The following is a 20240-nucleotide window of genomic DNA, read 5'->3' on the forward strand; positions in this document are numbered from 1 at the left end:
AAGAAACTTGAGCTAGCACTGTCACTCTGAAGGCATTGTGATTTCCCCACCATTTTAACAGATAAAAAGACCTCTCCAGGGATTAACCTCCGCCCAAAAATGTGTGTGCATGTCGACCCACATGAACATGCCATTTCAAAAAATGTCAGATTATTATTATTATTATTATTATTATTATTATTATTATTATTATTATTATTATTATCGGAACTAATTAATTCAGACACCAATAACGTCATCATAACCTTGTAGAGTAGACCACACTCAACACCCTCCGCAACTTCTGCTCGCTCTCATGGAAGCGCGTACTCGTATTCTTGCGCGATACTCTCAGAACTGCGCGTTCAGAAACAGGTCTGCGCGCACACACTTTGTCGGACGCAGAGCAGAAGGTCCGCATCGAAAAGGCAGCTTCGAATCGAAAAGCGTTCTCTGGGTAACGTTTAGGTGACTGGCTAACTAGCCAGTTAGCTGCCTTTTACTGACTTAACATAGACGGAGATAAAGTCAATGAAGACAGGTCAGATGAAAGAACCACGTGTCGTCACACATTTTGCTCACACTAGAGTGAAAATCCAACGCTGGTTATAAAGCTAGGAGGACGCTTTTAGCTAGCAGCCTCCGTTACCTGCCTAAACTAATCTGAATCGACTTCTGACGATTGGAATTTTAACAAGGATTTGCCGCTTATATCTGAACCGTCAACTCAGTGGAATGCTTTCATTCAACGTTTCTTGATGGTGTCTAGTATACGGTAAAATTTGCCGTTCAGGAATTCGTTTTATTATAATGCGGCTTTTTGGAGGTGGAGGATCAAGCTGTGCTTTTGCAGCTGTCGTGGAAGAGCAGGAGGAGAAAAAACACTGGTGAAGCGAGTCAGAAAACGCACAGCTTTTCACCGCTCACCTTACAGGTAAGATTGCAAAACCGCGCTCTTTGTGTTTTGAGTTTCGTACCTTGGTTGGTTTTGCGCTTTTCTTGTGGTGAGCATTGGACTAATGTTAGTTGGGCATCTAGCTTCGTTTGCACGTAGGCTAACGTCACGACTATGGGAGCTAGCTTAACTAATGTTAGCTAGCGAGCTAACATGTTAGCTAGCAGATACAAATTCATCATAACTTGGGTAGCGTTGGCTAACCGCTAGCGTAGCGGCAGTGGTACAATATGATGTTTAATTTAAAAAATGGTCATTTCTGTGAGAAAGTTTTATATTAATTCGTAGCGTTATGTTAGGTATTTTAGCTGGATACCGCATGTATTACGAGGGTGTGCCAGTTTATATGCCTGCTATACTGATAGCAATAGAAGAAGGGGCTCTGTGATAGTTTAAGGAGCTAGCCTAGTATCACTAAGTTAACGTTAGCTACCTAGTTTGGCGATTTTTATTTCACAAATAAAATCATGATATTTGATTTAATTGGAAAACATGCTACACATCCCTGTTTGCGCCCAGTCAGCGAATCTCTGAAATAAGCTAACGTTAACGTTACTGGAAATGGCTCATAACTAGCTATAGTTATAGTGTAGGTAACTGTTAACGTTAGACTAACTTAGGCTACAGATGCATTGAACAAAGGGGAGGGGGGGGGCAGCATTTACGGCGAGAATTCACAAGCGCCAATGACGGAAAAGCTCGAAATGAAATTGCGACTATGCTATCTTTTTAGCTATTTTCAGATGATAGTGAGGATCACCGTTGAAGGTGGTGCTGAAATGGCCTCGTTCTTTCCTTGCAAAATCAGCGCAAATTTATGAACGTTATAGCGCTGTTAAATGAAGTCGATTTACGAGCTATTTGATTGCTTGAAGAAACTCCAATAGTAACGTTAGCTTATTAAAATAGGTTATTCTTAATGTTGGTGTATGGTCTGTCTGTAGACTGTATAGACAGGCGATGTGCTATTTCTGAGTCAGGCATCCTAAATGGGTCCTATTTTTTTGTATGACTTTGATTTCTGGGTACTTTCCATCTGATGTTCGCTTTGTTAACTGCTGACTGAGCGCTGGGGCTGCGAACGGCATGTGGATAGAGTTCGGGGGCAGAAGTGGCCAAAAGGCATAGTTGGTCTCAACCCCGCCCCCTTTCTCTGAGTCAGAAAGGCAGGTTTAAAACCCGCAGTGCAAGTGCCTGGTTTTGAATTGGCCTCAAGCTGTACTTTTAGATTTCATTTTACGATTAAAACTATTAAGCGAAGGTGCAATGGAATCCAAGTCATCAAAAAAAAAAACACCATCTCTGTTCTTACGTTTTTCGAAGACATTTTAAAAGTTTTTTAAGCCTTGGGCTTACATGGGGAAAACATCACGATGCGGTGTGATATCTCTCGTTATCGAAGATGTTAACTTTGGCCACAGTCACTGTGTTTGAGAAGCCTTTAGTCCTCGGCACAGCTCCACTCCTTAAAACTGCCAAGGTCCACTGTTTTGAAAGTAAATTCGACTATCTGCTGTAGGGGTTTAAACCTAGCCTTTCAGTGAATTCACAGTGTTTCTCTCGTCCTATAATTCATTTTCTCCTCTCAGGATTAATCTGAAGCACAATTTAGTTCTTTGAGTGGTGTTCCTGTCAGGGCTCTACAGTGCTCCCATTTCTGAAAATTCAAGTGTGTTTACTGGAAGAATAATTTAAGAGTACTAATTGGGATGCATTTGTGTGCTCCAAAAACTTTCACCTTGTACTCATTGAAAAAAAATGTTAGTCTAGTGTTTGTGTTAAAAAGCATTGTTAATGGTGCTTAATTGTGTAAAGTCATTGTCCAGACTCAAAAGTTTTTGTTCAGTAGCTACCCATTCAGGGATCAATAATCATGTTCAAACTAGACCAGAATAAATGGTTTGCCGAAGGCTAAAATGCTATATTTAAAATGGTACATACAGTTTATTAAATATATTTGCCAGTATGTAAAATGATACTTAGGATAATTAGGATTATACATTTTGGCAGTAGTCTAGCCCTCGTTCATAAATGTGAGACAGTAAAATGTAGTTGGCCAGCTGTAGCTACAGTTAGGATAAGCCTACAATGCTTCCAGAATTCTCCCAGCAGTTACTGTGCTAAATTGCTTGTTTGTTTAAATGCCAGTTTTAAATTCTGAACACGCTGAGGAGAATTCCACCAACGTTAATTAAATGAGGCCATTTAAGAAATCTACCTAATATAGGCTAGTTCCAAAAGTATGAATACGCAAGTGGGTGGAAGGTTGTGAGAGGACTTTGGTATGTATTGTGTTATGTGTATCTTAAACTGTAGGAAGAGATATTGCTGGGTGAGATGTAGTCATAATAATCATATTCAGAAATGTGGGGCCCCCAGACCACCTACCTTCTGAATTGCTGCTCCATAGAAGTTGCTGCTCCTTTAATCCTGTGATGCAACAAAATGGCACAGCATTTTAAGCGAAAAGTTGCTTTGCTGTTATGTGATTCTAGAATCCTCCCGCATTGATTAAAGGTTGCTTGTGCTCAGGGCTGCTGCCCCAGTGACAAGCACTTTTCGCACCTCTATTTCTGAGGGTGCCGCCTCCCATAGTGACTATAATGCCTAAGTCAGCTGTTCTTTTGTATGGTGAACTGTGACTGTGTTTGATTGGGTGTCCAATTAATGAACATTAGTTTGTTTGTCTGAACTGCTTGCATTATTATGTTTTTTCAATGTGTTTTTTTATTCGTAATGTCATGGAAAGGTGGTCTCGGTAATTTTATGCATGTTGTAGGCCTACATTTAGCAAATTCTACGTTTGAAACAAAAAGACTGTGCCCTGAAGTTACAAAAGAAATCAGCTCTGCAGATTTGTGTGGAAACCGATTCGATATAAAATGTTTCCTGTTGTCTTAAATTGTTTTGTACCGTGCCCCATTATTAATGCAGCCCTTTCAGGCTTGTAATAAGGGAGTTTCCTCTCCGATCTTGAAAACAAGGGAGGCTCACTTTCCAATTCCTGTTGGCCTTGCACTGAACTATCCCAGGCCTAGCCCAAATGAAAGAGTCACAGATGCTCTGTAGTTAATTCCGGTTTTATTATTGCGTCCAAATGCCTTTGAATATCAGACATGGAATATCCTTCCATGTAATGGCAAATTATATAGAGTATATATATTTTTAGGCCTAATGGCGGCCACTCGGAACAGATTCAGGTGATTCCTGATGCCCATGTCTGGTCATTGTGCTTTCCACTTGGGCAGGACAGTCTGTCCATTCCCGCTCATTCTGACAGTACTCTTTACCCTCTATTAATTGTCTCCATGGCTTGTGTGACTTGAGGTACCACACGTGTGAATCTGTTCCTTATCGAACACTGCACTGCCGTGGCCTTTACACAGATGCGTGCGTGCCCCCGTCTAGATAGTGTTTTATCATAGCATTCATAATCTGGTGCTTCCCCTGGTGGGCTCGGCATGAAAAGACAAAAATGCCATATTCCATTTAGTCACTGTCCTTGGTGTGCACTCGCTTATGATCACGAGAACTACTATGTAACACGCTTATCACTCTTCCCCCCCAGTCATCTCTGCACCAGCCACCATTACGCATGTGTTCATTTCAGTTGAGCTGTGTTTGTCACAGATTTTTCATTTCTTCCTCGCAGGCCAGTTTAATTGAGCTGGGGGGTGGGGAATAGGGTTTGTGTTACATTTGATCAAACGGGGGGCTGTGAGTGGGCTGCTGGGTGGCTCACTCTGTTAAGGCTCTGTTCTAGCCTGCGCAGGGGCCCCTCAGTCTGCTCTCGAATGTGATTTTTAACTATGATTTTACAGCTTGTTCTGATTTGTACAGCACTGGTCAGTGTGGGTTGTTTTTAAATGTGCTTTAGAAATAAATTTGATTGACTGATTGATTGAGTACCTGACTGGCAGCCCTGCAAGGCCCACAGTCCTCCTGCAGACAGCCGTTATGTCACCCGGTGACTCGGTCAGCCGGGGTGACGTGTCTTATGGATCACCTGTTACCCCTCCGTGCGTTGGTCGGTTGGGTGCTACCAACTGCTTGCTCCAGCCGCCAATAAAGCATCGTACTCCTGCCCCGGCAAGCCCGACTGGGACCGCGGTGCGAGAGGGAGCAGCGGTTTTGCGTCACGTTTGATGACATCATCACATTCTTGCTCGCCGTCTCCCAAATAGGTTGAGGAGCTTACAGCAGTGAGCGTGGTTGGTGGGAAATACAATTGGATGTTTAGGTTGGGTAGACAGGCGTGAAGCCTTAACCCGGGGTGGCTTAATACAACTAATACCGTTTGAAACGCTGCTTTAGTCCATGTAATTTATCACGCCTGCAGCTGAATGGAGTCTTGGGCTACCTTGTTGTATTTATGCACAGGTCAGAGGGGTGGGAGGGTATTGCACTTGGGACTAAACTGTCTTGCAGGAGGTGTCCGCCTCTCTCTGAACAATGTGCCGAGTGCTGACGTCTCTTTCTTGCCAGTCTCACCTGATCACTCCCCCCCCCTTGTCTCTCCTACCTCCCTCTCTCCCTCCCTCTCTCCCTACCAATGAAAAATGAGCCAGAGGTGGGTCTCCATACCGGTGTCATTTATAGAGGGGTCCTGTTTCACTTCTGCAGAGCGGAGGAAGTCTGCACCCCGGATAAACAGCTCCTGTGAGCCACAAGCGGGCACTCGCACAGTGTATTTATTTATAAGCCTGCTGGTCCGGCAGCTTATTTAAGAGGTGCAAACTGGGCAGCTGAGGGGTGTGATGCGAGCCGGGGGAGTTCCGGGTCCCCCTGCTCATCGTGGGTTATGCCACACTCAATGGCTACCGTGGACCGCGGCAGCTTCAGCGAGCTGTCATTTATTCCAGTGCACATGTTACAGGCATAAGTGGTTCAGGCGTATTGGAATGCAAATGGGGTTCTCCGTGTCATAGCCCACCACGGGGGTTTTGCGCTAAAAAGTGAGAGTGATTTGTCAAATATGAATTGGCCATGGATTTCCCATGGGCTGACTTGGGGTATGGAATGGTGTTTGTTTTCCTGAGTGTGGAATACCCAGGCCTATCTGTTGGCTCTTCCCATTGCCTCAAACCCTCACAGCAAAGCCACTGCTTCTCTCTGCAGTCTACCAAGAGAGCTACATAAGCCATTGCACCACAGAAGTACAATTAACGTGGGTTGGAGTTAATAAAAAATATTAGCAGGAAGTTTTGTATTGAAACGCCTTTTTTGAAGCCTGTTTTGACAAGAAAAGTGTTCACTCCATTGGAATGTTTTGGGGAAAATAAACTGGTTTTATATTCACTCTCCCACTTTATATAACAAGCTGGTTTTATTAACAGGTTCTTGAGTTTTCAAGCATATTTACTTGGCTTTTCACCTATTTCTGATGCTTCTGTTGGTTTAATTGATCAGTTTTTGGCATTTTGATTATGCTGGTCATGTTAGTGGTACATTTAAGCTAATTGGTGGTTTGTGGCCTGCAGTATAGCGCCCATCAGGCCCAGTAAAATCGCCTGGTTGGCTGTTATATGATTAATTATTCATGAATATTCCAGATTGTTCAAGTCAAGTACTGAAATTTCTGTCGATATTCCAGTCAACCAATCTCATCTGTTTATTGCTTGCTTTCTTCACTAAAGATTACAGTTGTTTAAAAATTGGTCCATGTTTTAATTTCTATAGGGCATGCACATTCTTACATATTCCACTTTTCTTTTAGGATGCCTCCATAATTTCAATGTTACACTCGTATACACTTATCAAAAAAGTTGAGAGAAAATCCTAATTCTTTTGTTATTTTTGCTCTGTGTATCATCTGTGAGGCGTTACGGAAGGGAAAACATTAGCATAATGCATGGGACATTTGAAGAGTCAGTCAGTTGAAGTGGCTGTTTTGTGCATAGGCTCTGTCTGGCAAAAGACTGATAAGAGAATTAAGGCCTTTGGATGTGGCCTGTAATGGGAGACCTTTGCTTGCTTATCATTGAGCTCTGAGCCTTTTTCTTTTATATTTTATAATGACATTTTGGAGAGAGGAGAAAATAGGCCTACATTTTTGAATCTGAAGTTATAAAATATTTTTTAAGCTGAGATGTATTTTGAGCACTGTAGTTTTATTGATTGTGCGCCTGATCGAACCAATCACAGCTAATGCTGCCCTCCAATACATTCCAATAAATACCACTCCTATGTGTCTATTTTGACTATTTCATTTTTGAATGTCTAATGGGATGAGTCTGTTTGTGTCTGAAGTTTTACCAGCAGTGAATCGTGCTCATGTGGCTGTTCTCAATCATGGAGTGGACACATAGCATTGGCCTCATTTTTCCCTAATGTTCATGGTTGAGTCACTGTTCTCCTTTAGTTGTTAAAAAATAGAACCAGGTCCCTTGCCACAAAGATGAACCCATAGCCTATATAAGGGCTGGTGGTTGAAACTCGATGTTCAGAATCAACTACATTTTGGCTAAACTAGACTAAATTGTGCACATTAGTCACCCCTCAGATTAACTCGTTGAGACCGTGTATAGCTGTCTCCTCATTAAACTCATAGGGCTGCTTTCACAGAGAAAGCTTAGTTCTGCACTAAATCTATTTTAGTTGGAGAATCTATTTAAAAGTGAATTTAGTCAAGGACTAAGCTTAACCTATGTCTGTGAAATTGGCCCATAAACTTTTTTCATGTGAAAGACACATTGTTTGCTAAAACATTTTTGCCTCTGTGAGGCTTTGTTTGATTTTTGCACCCTTCAGACCACACAGCACTACTGGAGAGCTGGCACCAGTCAACAGAGAAGTGCATTTTTCATGTAGGGCCCCTAAAATTAAATTTAATGATTTGTTTTTCCTGAATTTTTTTTTTCTCTCAGGCTCACATTTGGAGAGGTGTGTGTCTTGAATGCATGATTGTAGTTCAAACCTTTCAAAAGCAATTTGAATGCCTGCGGTCCAACAACCAATGCTGAACTGCAGTAAAATGAATTGTCTTTGACATCATGGGAATGGTAGTTTTAAGTTTTTTTTTTTAGGACATTGCAGCATTCACAGCAGGCTGATGATTGGCTGTACTACTACAGCCTGACTCACCGAGGAGGCAGAACATTCGCTAGTTGGGGGCATTGTGCATGCATCTGTGGTCTAAGGCATTGGGCTTTGTTTCAGAACATCATAATCTGCTTCTTCACACAGTGCATTCCTGAGTAAACACATTTTGTGTTTTCATTTTCATTGTCTTGAATTTTCAAGATTTGCCAGGTATTGTCTCGAATTACTGGAGTCCATGTTGCATTGTGAGGTACTGTCTGCATATCTCCAAACCTCAGGGCCCTATCCATATTGCCTGTGGAATTGTGACTTAAACCCCCCTCCATGGAGAGAGTAATGCCCCGGCCCTGTGGACTCCGCTGTAGCGGGTTGATGACGGCTGAGACTTGGAGCAGACCACAGGGAACATCCCGTTCTGGTGCTGCGTGTTCATACAGACTGAGAGACTCAGAAGCCTACCGGGGGGCCTGGTTTATGCCCTATGATCGATTGATATGTCTCCAGTGATATGCAGATACGTATCAAATGCAGTCTTTTCAGACTCAAAAGAGCTTTGAGAACACTGAATTTGCAAGTCCCTTGATGGGGTATGGGAGATGTTGTGGGGTTTTTGTTTTTCAGGGACTGTGAAATGATGGCTTGCAGTAGCAGAACAGTTTTTTTTTTTTCCCTCCTCCTCTTCTTTTGCTCCCTCGTCGGGCTGGAAGATCAAAGCCACTTCTCATCTTCAACCCTAATGGTCTCTTCAGTTCAGCGCGGAATTAGACTGAGCCATCTGGACTACTTATTTTGTCAGACCTTTTCTGTGGAGCTAGAATAGCGTATTGAAAATAAACACCTTAGTCCCTCGCACTTTATTTTAAAAATGAGATGTGTTTTTATTAAATCAGCTTTTTAGTCCAGAGTCCTTTATCAGGACTTTGCACAAAACAAAGCATTCGGGGTCTCTGGATTGAATGGGCATTGTGACTGTTATTGTTTTCTTTTCTTGTCGGTTCTTGTTTACTTGTGAATAAACGACTACTGATAGATTACAACAATAAAAATGCTTTGGTCATATACATGTGATATTTATTTCAGTCATTCATTTCATTATTGTATTAATGGTCTGATAAAATATTTTGTGAAATTTGTTCTTAGTCTTGGGCAATTCCATAGGAGAGTAGATATAATCCTCAGTGCAAGAGAAAATGAATATTCTTCCTGTATGGAATATTAGTTCTAGTTATGTGGACTGACAAGAATAGAATTCTTACCATGGGGATAATTTCTTGCAATTTGACCATGTAATGTTTCCCTCCTTAACGCATTGAATTGGTATAGTAGAATTATGCTTTTTTTTTAATGCTCACTTGTACTTTCAATCAAATTAAAACACAGGCAAGTCATCATATTTTTACTTAAAACACTGACAAAAACTGTAATGCTAGTTACAATGTAATGAAAGTATTTTTCTATTGAAAGTTATGAGTGGGATTGCTTAGCAGGAAATCACTTGTGTTTATTTACATCGACAAATAATACTCTCTTCTGATTGAATGTAATGTAGCACAAGTTACCGTATCACGAGTTACCAACATATGTGCTTACTGTGGTCTCATGATGGATAACTATCTAAATATTCGAATGGAATCTTGCTGCTTACTTGCCAATGCCATAAGAAGAGATAATTTGTACCGTGGTTGTTCAATATGAGGAGAATTTCACAAACTATTTAGCATTACAGCCTTGTCCCTTTTTTGTAACGTGGGTTAACGATATTGCCTGTCTAGCCAAAATGATAAAAGTCGATGTTTGGGTTATTTTCTTGTGGCCTAGCATCTGGCATTCCTTCATACCACTACAGTGAAAGGTCTGCCTTCAGGGTCACTAGGTAACAAAATACCAGAATCAAAATGAAGTCAATGTCCCATTAAATGTAACCCTAGTTACCATGGAATTGACCCTTCATTTTGATTCTGTAGTTTTTATATTTTTACATTAATATGCTAAACTGAATCCCCTTGAGCACTTGCATGTACATGTATAAGTGGTGAACCTCTACCTTGTTTTGTGCAGTCATTGGCTAAAGGTCAGCAGATTCTACTGAATGAAGAGGGTTGTTTCCATGGCGATTGGGACAGGTAGACCTGATTTTCTGCTGTGATTGGCCCCATTGGCCTTTCAGTAGGATGCAGAATCGGCACACTTCATCAGGGCCAGAGAATTCCCCCAACCCCCCAAAGCTAAGCACTGTGCCCTCCCTCTCTCAGCGCGTCGCTCTGATGTTTGAGTTTCTGTCCGGGGCGTGATAAGCCGTGGTGAAAATGTGACTTCACACCGCTCCATCAGCACCCTGGAATGTGCTGAAAGGGTCCCCGTCTCTAGGGTGCAGGGCCTGGACAGTGCTGAAAGGGTCCCCGTCTCTGGGGTGAGGGGCCTGAGAGTGCTGGGACAGGCTGAGGGTGCTGACAGTGGGGTGCAGCTGGGCTAACGTCTGCCACTCAGCCTCACTGTCTTTAAAATGAGCAAAGCAACGCACACTCACCCTTTCAGGGCCAGGAGGCCTCTACAGCACTCGGGTGGTTGGACTGAGGGTGCTGGGGTAGCTGATGTCCTGTGTCTCTGTGTCTCTGTGTCTCTGTGTGTGGAGCGAGCCCCACCCCTCTTGGACCGGCCTCCCCCACCGCCTCTGTGAGTGGAACTTTATGAAATCAGGCCTAACTACTTAAAAAGGGAAAATGCATCTTTCTTTGGGACTCGAGGTAATTATGCCGTTCCAACCAAAAGCCCGCTTATCTGCTCCCTCAGACAGTGATGGAAATAAGGTTTAATTGTAGCCAAAAGTTATGTGCAATTACGGTTTCCCCCAACTCCCAGGGATTTGCAAGGCATGAGTAAACAAACGATGCTAAAACAAAGGAATCGGGACCATTTTACGTTTATAAATGAACTGCGTCGCTATTTAATGAATTTGAAAATGCGTTGTAATTACCGGGCCTCTGCTAACGGTGAGCGCAGACGGGTCCGGTGGGGTGCTGCGTCCCTTTATGAACACGGCTGTCGGAAGCTTCCGGTTAACGCGCTGTCCTCCTGCGCGGACGGGCCGCACGTTCTGGTGACCGGTCATAACCGTGCCAGCGCTGTCCCCCAGGGCCACACGCCATCGGTGCACTAGCATGGCCCCGGGGAGGAGGGAGGTTTAATTTGGCCCGGATTCCGTCTGCGTTCCCCCTGCTGCGCTGCGCACGCGGTGACTGCATCCCCCTCACGTCTGCCGCAGCCTGGCTTGTAGACTCACTCTCTGACTCACACCGCTCTCTGGTGAGAAGCAGGGGGGTGACGTCACGTGCTTCAGAGAAGGGTCACGTGCTCGCCCCAGCCTACGGAGGTTGAAACGGTAATTGCCGCCGATTTAATAGATTGGTCATTCCAAAATGGAAGATAAGGCATTTAAAAAATAAATAAATAATAATACGTGGAAAAGAATGCAGCTTTTAAGGCACACCGCTATATTCGCGAATGACAGATTTGAGCTCATCCAAAATATCATTTTCTCAGGATGACACAACAATCCTTTTTCCTCAGAGCTGTCATTCTGAAAGGTATATTCAATTATTCAAGTGCCTTTTGTCAGGCATTGTGCCCCAGGCATCTTCAACTGCTACATCAGGCAAGGACACGATCCCGTTTCACTCCCAAAAAGCATTCAGCAAAATGCCCCGGCACAGTTAAAGAACAACCTGCTTTCCTCTCTTAATTTAAGCCATTGTCCAGACCTCTGACTGATCACATGTTGTAACCATGGCAACAAGCGGGGTCACAGAGGTCCTCATTGACTTTACAGGGATTTGAAACTGTTATAGGTTCCCACCTGTGCGCGGTGAAAGAACTTCCCATGCAAAGCGAAAATACAAACCGCTCTTCCCGCTTTGAGTTCCCGTAGTGGCACTTAAGCTCTCCTCTGTGTGAAATAGCTTTGCCATCGTCTTCGCTAAATGAACTGCATTATTCATCCGTCGTGTAGCTCTTTTCACAAAAACGGAATTGCATGTTGAATGATCGCGCCAGTGTTTTGTGTTTTTCTGTGGGCACTGTATTTCAGCATGACGGTTGAAATTGTGGCCAACGGGGAAGCTGATGTCCTCCATGCAGTGGCAGACCTACAGGAGTATGTCAGCTCCGAGGACAGAAATATCCGCTTCGTTTTATTTTGGTCTTTGGTGGGTGCAGTAGGGACCGTTTTCATGAGATGAATGCTCCAGATGGATTCGGATTGCCCTGTGCATCCCATTTGCACCAGGGTATTTTGGCAGTTGTTTGAAGTTTTTGCCGCGCGGTTGAGGAATGCCGGCAGATTCGACGCCGCGCTGTGAAAGGTGTCCTCGGCAGCCTCCTGTCACTTTCCCCAAATGGTGGCAGGCTTCCATGATGCCAGCAATGATGTCATCAGCTTTTTGGAGTCTACACCCTCTGTACATCAGTGTTGATTTGAGTGTGCTGCTCCAAACAGCCCTCTGTCTCTCCTGTGTGTCTCACATCTCTCTATCTCTCCTGTGTCTCAGCTCTCTGTCTGTCTCTCCTGTGTGTCTCACATCTCTCCTGTGTCTCAGCTCTCTGTCTGTCTCTCCTGTGTGTCTCACATCTCTCCTGTGTCTCAGCTCTCTGTCTCTCCTGTGTGTCTCACGGCTCTGTCTGTCTCACTGCTCTGTCTCTCTCCTGTGTGTCTCCGCTCTCTGTCTGTCTCTCCTGTGTGTCTCACAGCTCTGTGTCTCTCCTGTGTGTCTCACAGCTCTGTCTCCTGTGTGTCTCACGGCTCTGTCTCTCACTGCTCTGTGTCTCTCCTGTGTGTCTCACAGCTCTGTGTCTCTCCTGTGTCTCAGCTCTCTGTCTCTTCTGTGTGTCTCAGCTCTCTGTCTGTCTCTTCTGTGTGTCTCACAGCTCTGTGTCTCTCCTGTGTGTCTCACTGCTCTGTCTCTCTCCTGTGTGTCTCACGGCTCTGTGTCTCTCCTGTGTGTCTCACGGCTCTGTCTGTCTCACTGCTCTGTCTCTCTCCTGTGTGTCTCCGCTCTCTGTCTGTCTCTCCTGTGTGTCTCACAGCTCTGTGTCTCTCCTGTGTGTCTCACAGCTCTGTCTCCTGTGTGTCTCACGGCTCTGTCTCTCACTGCTCTGTGTCTCTCCTGTGTGTCTCACAGCTCTGTGTCTCTCCTGTGTCTCAGCTCTCTGTCTCTTCTGTGTGTCTCAGCTCTCTGTCTGTCTCTTCTGTGTGTCTCACAGCTCTGTGTCTCTCCTGTGTGTCTCACTGCTCTGTCTCTCTCCTGTGTGTCTCACGGCTCTGTGTCTCTCCTGTGTGTCTCACGGCTCTGTGTCTCTCCTGTGTGTCTCACGGCTCTGTGTCTCTCCTGTGTGTCTCAGCTCTGTCTGTCTCTTCTGTGTGTCTCACAGCTCTGTGCCTCCTGTGTGTCTCACAGCTCTGTCTCTCTCCTGTGTGTCTCACAGCTCTGTGCCTCCTGTGTGTCTCACGGCTCTGTGTCTCTCCTGTGTGTCTCACGGCTCTGTGTCTCTCCTGTGTGTCTCACGGCTCTGTGTCTCTCCTGTGTGTCTCACGGCTCTGTGTCTCTCCTGTGTGTCTCACGGCTCTGTGTCTCTCCTGTGTGTCTCTCCTGTGTGTCTCAGCTCTGTCTGTCTCTCCTGTGTGTCTCACAGCTCTGTCTCTCCTGTGTGTCTCACGGCTCTGTCTCTCACTGCTCTGTGTCTCTCCTGTGTGTCTCTCCTGTGTGTCTCAGCTCTGTCTGTCTCTCCTGTGTGTCTCACAGCTCTGTCTCTCCTGTGTGTCTCACGGCTCTGTCTCTCACTGCTCTGTGTCTCTCCTGTGTGTCTCACAGCTCTGTCTCTCCTGTGTGTCTCACAGCTCTGTGTCTCTCCTGTGTCTCAGCTCTCTGTCTGTCTCTTCTGTGTGTCTCACAGCTCTGTGCCTCCTGTGTGTCTCACAGCTCTGTCTCTCCTGTGTGTCTCAGCTCTGTCTGTCTCTCCTGTGTGTCTCAGCTCTGTCTGTCTCTTCTGTGTGTCTCACAGCTCTGTGTCTCTCAGCTCTGTGTCTCTCCTGTGTGTCTCGCACATAAAAAAATACTAACATGCAAACTGGCCCTAAAAATGAACTGAACTGTATTTGAAATCAAAATACAAATATAAACTAGTGGGAGAATCTTATTAAGATGGATTAGTCGATGTTATGCCTATTTTATTCCTATAATTGTATTGATAAACATCTTGTAGCTAATGAGGTCTGCCACTACTTAAATCGACTTGGCATAAATAATAAGGCATTGAGCTGTAAGCAGAAACATGTTCTGCATTACTTTTTTTTTTGTTTTTTTAAGGTATGAAAGAAACATGCCCAATTGTTGAAATGTTCTTACACACCCTTTTATAATCAAATCTATGACTCATGACCCAATCTATGACCCACGTTCAGCTGTGGTACAGTTTGTTCCCAGTCGTCAGAGGTGACAGGGCGAGGTGATTCCCAGTGCCGTGTGCAGACTGGAGTCTGGGTGAGGCATCCCTGCCGGGACTGCTGGCTGCCTTTCACTAGCGTTCCCTCGTCCAAACACCGCAGATGGCCACGCAGTGTAAAGGGCACTTAAAGAGCTGGGAAACGGTCTGCCACTTACCGCACGTTTAGTGATCACTGAAACATGTATCCTGCTGTAACGGCAGATCAGAGCTTGCAGATGGATTTAGGAATTTTCAGAGTACTGTTGAGATTAATATCACATTTTTTGGACATTCTTCCGTTGAGTGACCCTTATAACAGCCTCGTTGCTGTGCGTGGACTGTCTGGGGTCAGCACTATTCTTCCGATTGGGGCATAGTGTTGAAGAGCACACGCCCGAGCAAGTTGGCCTGGTTCAGGTTTGTCTCTCCTGTTGAAAGGTTAATGTATGTGTCTTAAAAGGCAGCCCCCATGACAGCTTGGCCTGACCTTTCACTTAGCTTAATATCTTATTTTTGGACATGGTATTTTATGCCAGTCGCTGTACGATTTGTACGAAAGTAAAGCAAATTGGTACATTCAGCTGTTAACCATGTAACTATTAAGTGTGTCTGAACCTCTTAAATGCAGGGAGATGATTTTAAACGAACCTGAGGATACCAACTCATGCAAATTGCTTCTGCAGGAAATGACATTAGACACAGAATACTAGGAGCCTTGCTGCTTGAATGTTCGAGCTCAGTGCAAACAGTTTCTTCTGAAATGAACACAATGTGACTTGCACATTTAATGTGAAACTGAAGGCAGCTGCTCATCAGCGCTTTCGTGATTTATACCGACAGCCGTACATAAACTGAAGACAACACGGATGCTGAAAGTCATCAAAGGCTTGAATAATCAAATTGGACAGTTGTGTCATTTGTTGCTGTTAAGAAATCGCTTGTGAAAGCGAATGCGTTTTGTATGAGTCTGTGCACTGGTATGAGGTTTTGTCTCCCCCGATGACATCACTTATTACATCTTTAAACCCCAGAACTTTCTCCAGCACCTCCCACCAGCCCAGTGGGAACGCTTTGACATTTTATTTATGCTAGAGAACGGCTTAACAATGAGACTCCTCCAACTGCAAAATTACCTTACCAAACCAAAATGGCACAAACCCCAGCCCTCAATCAAAAGGGCCTAGTCATCAGAAGAGAAAAGGCTGTTGCATAAGAGAGATGCATAAAAATCTGAATGGAAAACGAAAAAGAACTCTTCTAATATTGATTGCAACAGAGTGGCTTTATTCCTTCTGGCATTTTGTGTTCGGGTCAAATGTTCGGTACAGTCCGTACCAGCATTGATTTATCATCCCGTGTTCTCCTGTAAAAGACATTGGGGGGTGTGTGTGGGGGGGTCTATTGTGTAAGCACCAGATGTGGGGAGATTTGGTGACATGATGACATCATCAAATACAGTCCCTGAGACCTGAATCACATAAGCATTGTGATATGAACCAAATGCTAAAAGAAGCTTCAGGCCTAATGCTTTTTCCCTGTCCGAGCCACCAGCGGCCACAGGTACGGCAGCACAGAAATGTGAGTTATTTACTGCCAAAGCTGTGGTGAGTTCTCCTGTCCTTTTCGCCTGCAGGTCAGTGGGAGATGAGATGAGAGGAGGCGGGGTCGTGTCATGAGGCTTCAGTGTTCAACATTTCCACCCCTTCCAGCAAGCTCGTGATGGAAGTTATGAGGGGAGAGTGAGGAATGTTATTAGGAAGCACTGAGACAGCCTGTCGCATTGCAGCCTCACCCAGCACGCTCCCCACCAAGACGTCCAGGGAGGCACCCAGGGAGAGAGAACGAGTGGGAGTGAGAAGGGAGAGGTGTGGGGGGGAGAGAGGGAGGGAGGTAGAGAGGGAGAGACCGATGGAGAGAGAGCGAGTGGGAGTGAGAAGGGAGAGGAGAGGGGGGATAGAGGGAGAGAGAACGAGTGGGGGTAAGAAGGAAGAGGAGAGGGGGAGAGAGAAGGAGTGGGGGTAAGAAGGAAGTCGAGAGGGGGAGAGAGAACGAGTGGGGGTAAGAAGGGAGAGGAGAGGGGGGAGAAAGGGAGCTAGAGAGGGAGAGACAGAGGGAGAGAGAACAAGTGGGAGTCAGAAGGGAGAGATGGACGGAGAGGTGGGAGGAGAGAGGGAGAGAGAACAAGCGGGAGTAAGAAGGGAGAGATGGAGGGAGAGGTGGGAGGGACAGAGGGACAGGGGGGTAATGCCAGACAGGCAGAGGGGTGGAGGCGGATGCTGAACTAACTGAACTTAACCATGAGTAAGGCCTCACCTTGAAGCAACAAAAAATAAATGAGTGGGATGAAACTCCCGCAAACTCCCATGACCCCCAGCTGTTTCTGCGCCGTCCTCGTCAGCGTTTTCCTTCCAGTGTCCTGCTGCGTTTGTTTCTTCAGTCGACGGTTTATGCACGTCTTCTCAAACACGTCCCCCCCCTCTGCTCCAGTTTAAGATCCGCAGTCCAGACACATCTCTCAGCGCTGCCTTTCAGAGGCGTTCGAGACGCGGCGATGGAAAATGGGATCATGCGAGGGCAGCGGTCTCCTGTGTGTTCTGCAGGCCTGTGGTCTGTACCCGACGGCTACAAGGACTGAATCTCAATACTTTCAGCTTTAAAAAAGTAGTTTTCAAGAGTATGTTTCAAAACCCAAGAACTTTCTTCTGTGGTTTGAGGTGTGTTGTATTAAAAAAAAAAAAAAAAAAAAAAAAAGTTACTGATGCCGAGCAGCACGAGAAAAGACTTCGGGAAACATCCCTTTCTCATATTCTGCGGCGTGCTTTCATTCAGCTAAGCTACGCTCTTTCAACTTGCGTGAGAGCGCAGCTTCTATCAAAGGGCTCCTTGTTTGTCTGCGGCTATTGGAGGCACAAAGGCAAAGGTGAACTTTGACCCCAGCCCCGGAGATGGGGGGCGCATTGTGCTCCAGCAAAGCGGGCATTACGGAACCCCCCTTCGCTCAGGTTCATTAATTACTTGGATTGTGCACAATGCCCATGTCCCCCCCCCCCCAGGCCCTACAAATCGCATACAGCTCGGAAAGCACCCCCTCCTCCCCCCCCTCCACCACCACCGGCCTCTCGGCTTTCGAGATGCCCCCCGAAAAAATGTAGCGGATTCATCTTTCTTGCGTAGCGTTCCCATGTGGTGGCTGGAAAGATTCCAGGGCATTCCTGGATGGGGATAATGAGGGAACGTTTTGACAAAGGGAATGTTCACCGGAGACGGCAGCGCCGGCTGACGGAGAACGCGGGGCAGCGTGGCCCAGACACCTGAAAGGGGGGCTCCCATGAGCACCCGCACAAACGCGGCCCTTGTGCTTCCAGGATGGGGGCCGCCATGGGCCGGCTTTCAGCTCTCCGCTCGCTCTCCCCATGGCCACGGAGAGGAGAATACAAATGCAAATTCAAATTCCAAAGTATATCACCCCCCCTATGCCAGCAACCAGATGCTGCCTGAATCTTTCATAATGGTTGACATTCAGTTCTGTTACATCATTGCTGCATCAATGTTCATTTATACATCAAAGTTATTTTTCAGAGATCTCTCTCAGCTTATTGTATTTCAGCCAAAAATCACCCGCAAAACCTTTTTTTTTGGCTCCATGTGTCTTCATCTTGCAATTCAGAATTCCCAATTGTATATAAGCTGGTGACATCGCTGCCAAATCCTTAATCAGTTGGGGAGGGTCCAGCCTGGCATGTTTGTTTGAAACCTGTGCAGCCAGTCCTCACTTCCGTTCTCTCAGCAGTCCACCAGCTGAGCTGTCTCTCCTGCATGATGCGGTGTATGGCTGCCTCAGTCAACATCGATTAACATGGTCAGGATTCTGTTCAAACCAGACCAACCTCTCAACTCTGAGAAGTAATGCCTCCAAAAAATAACTTAGTTCAGTCATCTCTGTGATATTAATTCATCATTCTATTCCTCTAACACGAGCGTGAGACAAGCCACTGATGGATTTTGTCATCAGTAATACTAATGTGATACTAATTTGAGTGGGGATTTGCGCTCAGATTGCCGTTAGATGCATCATGGCATCTATGTGCTGTGTTCACTCCCGTTCAATTTGAACGGGTGTGGATATTGCGAGTGTGTGGACTGTCAGTGAGAATTAGTTAAATTTGCATACGCATGTGCCCCTAGGGGGGTGAGTTGTGTGCATGGTGATGAGGTACGGTGACTTTCTCAAGGTGTAATTGGAGGAAAAACTAAGTTGCGCGTTGACTTGGGTTGAACGGCTTGCGCACAGTTGCGAAACCGTCTCTCAGTCTGCCTGTCCTGTCGTAGAGGACAGCTCCTCATTAAAGAAACTCCAGGAGAGAGTTGGACTGAGAGAGCGAGGTGGAAAACATTGACTGTCGATGCGCTGTCTCCCCCACACACACACACACACACACACACACACACACACACACACACACACACTCCTCCGAATCCCCGCTCCCCCACGAAGAGCTCTTTTGGCTGAGCGTGGAGAGAAGGTGAGAGACGCTCTCCGACTCGATGAAAGCAGACAAATGCACCAGCCTCTTCCATTGCTTCTGCCCAGATAGGTGGGTGTGGAGCCCACACTCATTTCAGCGGCAGTGAGCATGTCGGAATCACGCGTGCAATGCGGTGGAACTAGTGCACGCACATACGAGTCTGCTACAGAAAGTGATATCATCCCTCCCACCTCAGCCAAAACTAGAGCTCGGAAAGAGATCCCCCTCCCCCTCCACCCTTTGGAGTGTAGATTCTACTGCATGGGGGGGGGGTTCAGAGGGTAAGGATGGCTGCAGACATTGAGGCTTCATATGAACCCCATAGCTTGCTGATGGTGCACGCACGGGCCAATCCGAAGACTCCCACTTTCTATAGTGGAACGCTGTCATTGGTTGAAATCAGAGAGCTGGAGACTACAGCTCCGGGACTCAGCCCCAGCCTGCAGCCTGTGGGAGAGACCCTGGCAGACCGTATAGCCTGGGCCAGTCGGGCGGTGATGGGTGTCAGTTTCCTGGGGTAGGATGCGGGTCAAATATAGGAAACCCATATAATTTGTTCTGACACTGAATCGCGGGCACATGGGTTAGCCTCCGGCAGTATTTTAAGCGTGCACACGGTACTCTCATTTAAAGCTGGAGCGCTTGACCATCGGAATGCCATGGGCTGCCTGATTTTGGCAGCTGTCCCAGCCAATCCCAGTTATGAATAACGTCCAGAGGTAGTATTCACAACTATATTCACACCAGCGATGTAGGCAAACCGTCTCTAACAGGATCTCGGGCGAGCGACAGGGACTAAAATTAGGAATACTGTTTGACAACAAGTTCAAGAGCCATGGCCGCAGCTCTGGCCGAGGAGATGGTCTGCTTCGACCCAGGTAAGAAGTCCCGCTACGCGTGGGGAATGAACGCGGGCTGCCGCATAACGGAGAAGGAGCTTAGAGAGAGAAGCCTTGTTGTATCTGCTTCTGTTGTATCGGCGAGTCCATCTGAAGTTGTTTGTTCCTGTTGATTGCGTTTGTTTGGCGGCTACGCAGCGGAGAACAGGACTCGCCGTTTATCTGCTCGCGCGCCCTGCTGAATTATTCAGGCGTCTCGTCCCTGCCCGGGTCCGTCGTCCCCGCACAGCCTCCGGTACACAAGCCGAGGTGCGCGACAGCCGGAGGGCTCGGTAATTGGAAAGGAATTGAGTTCCTGAGAGCTGTCATTTAATTACGTGCGTATCGGCGAGCGGGGACTTTGTGACAGACGTCCGGAGACTG

General features: G+C 46.1%; 1 protein-coding gene across 3 annotated transcripts in view; it reads left to right on the top strand.

The window, feature by feature from the left end:
- Positions 1-334: 334 nt before the first annotated feature.
- The window catches only part of arhgap32b (Rho GTPase activating protein 32b), a 123483-nt gene continuing 103577 nt past the window's right edge, over positions 335-20240 (top strand). For all 3 annotated transcript variants that reach the window (XM_061248467.1, XM_061248466.1, XM_061248468.1), the window contains exon 1: positions 335-913. The gene's annotated coding sequence lies outside the window, so the exon portion shown is untranslated. The remainder of the gene's footprint in view (positions 914-20240) is intronic.

This window comes from Conger conger, chromosome 7, assembly GCF_963514075.1.
Source record: "Conger conger chromosome 7, fConCon1.1, whole genome shotgun sequence".
Lineage (NCBI taxonomy): Eukaryota > Metazoa > Chordata > Actinopteri > Anguilliformes > Congridae > Conger > Conger conger.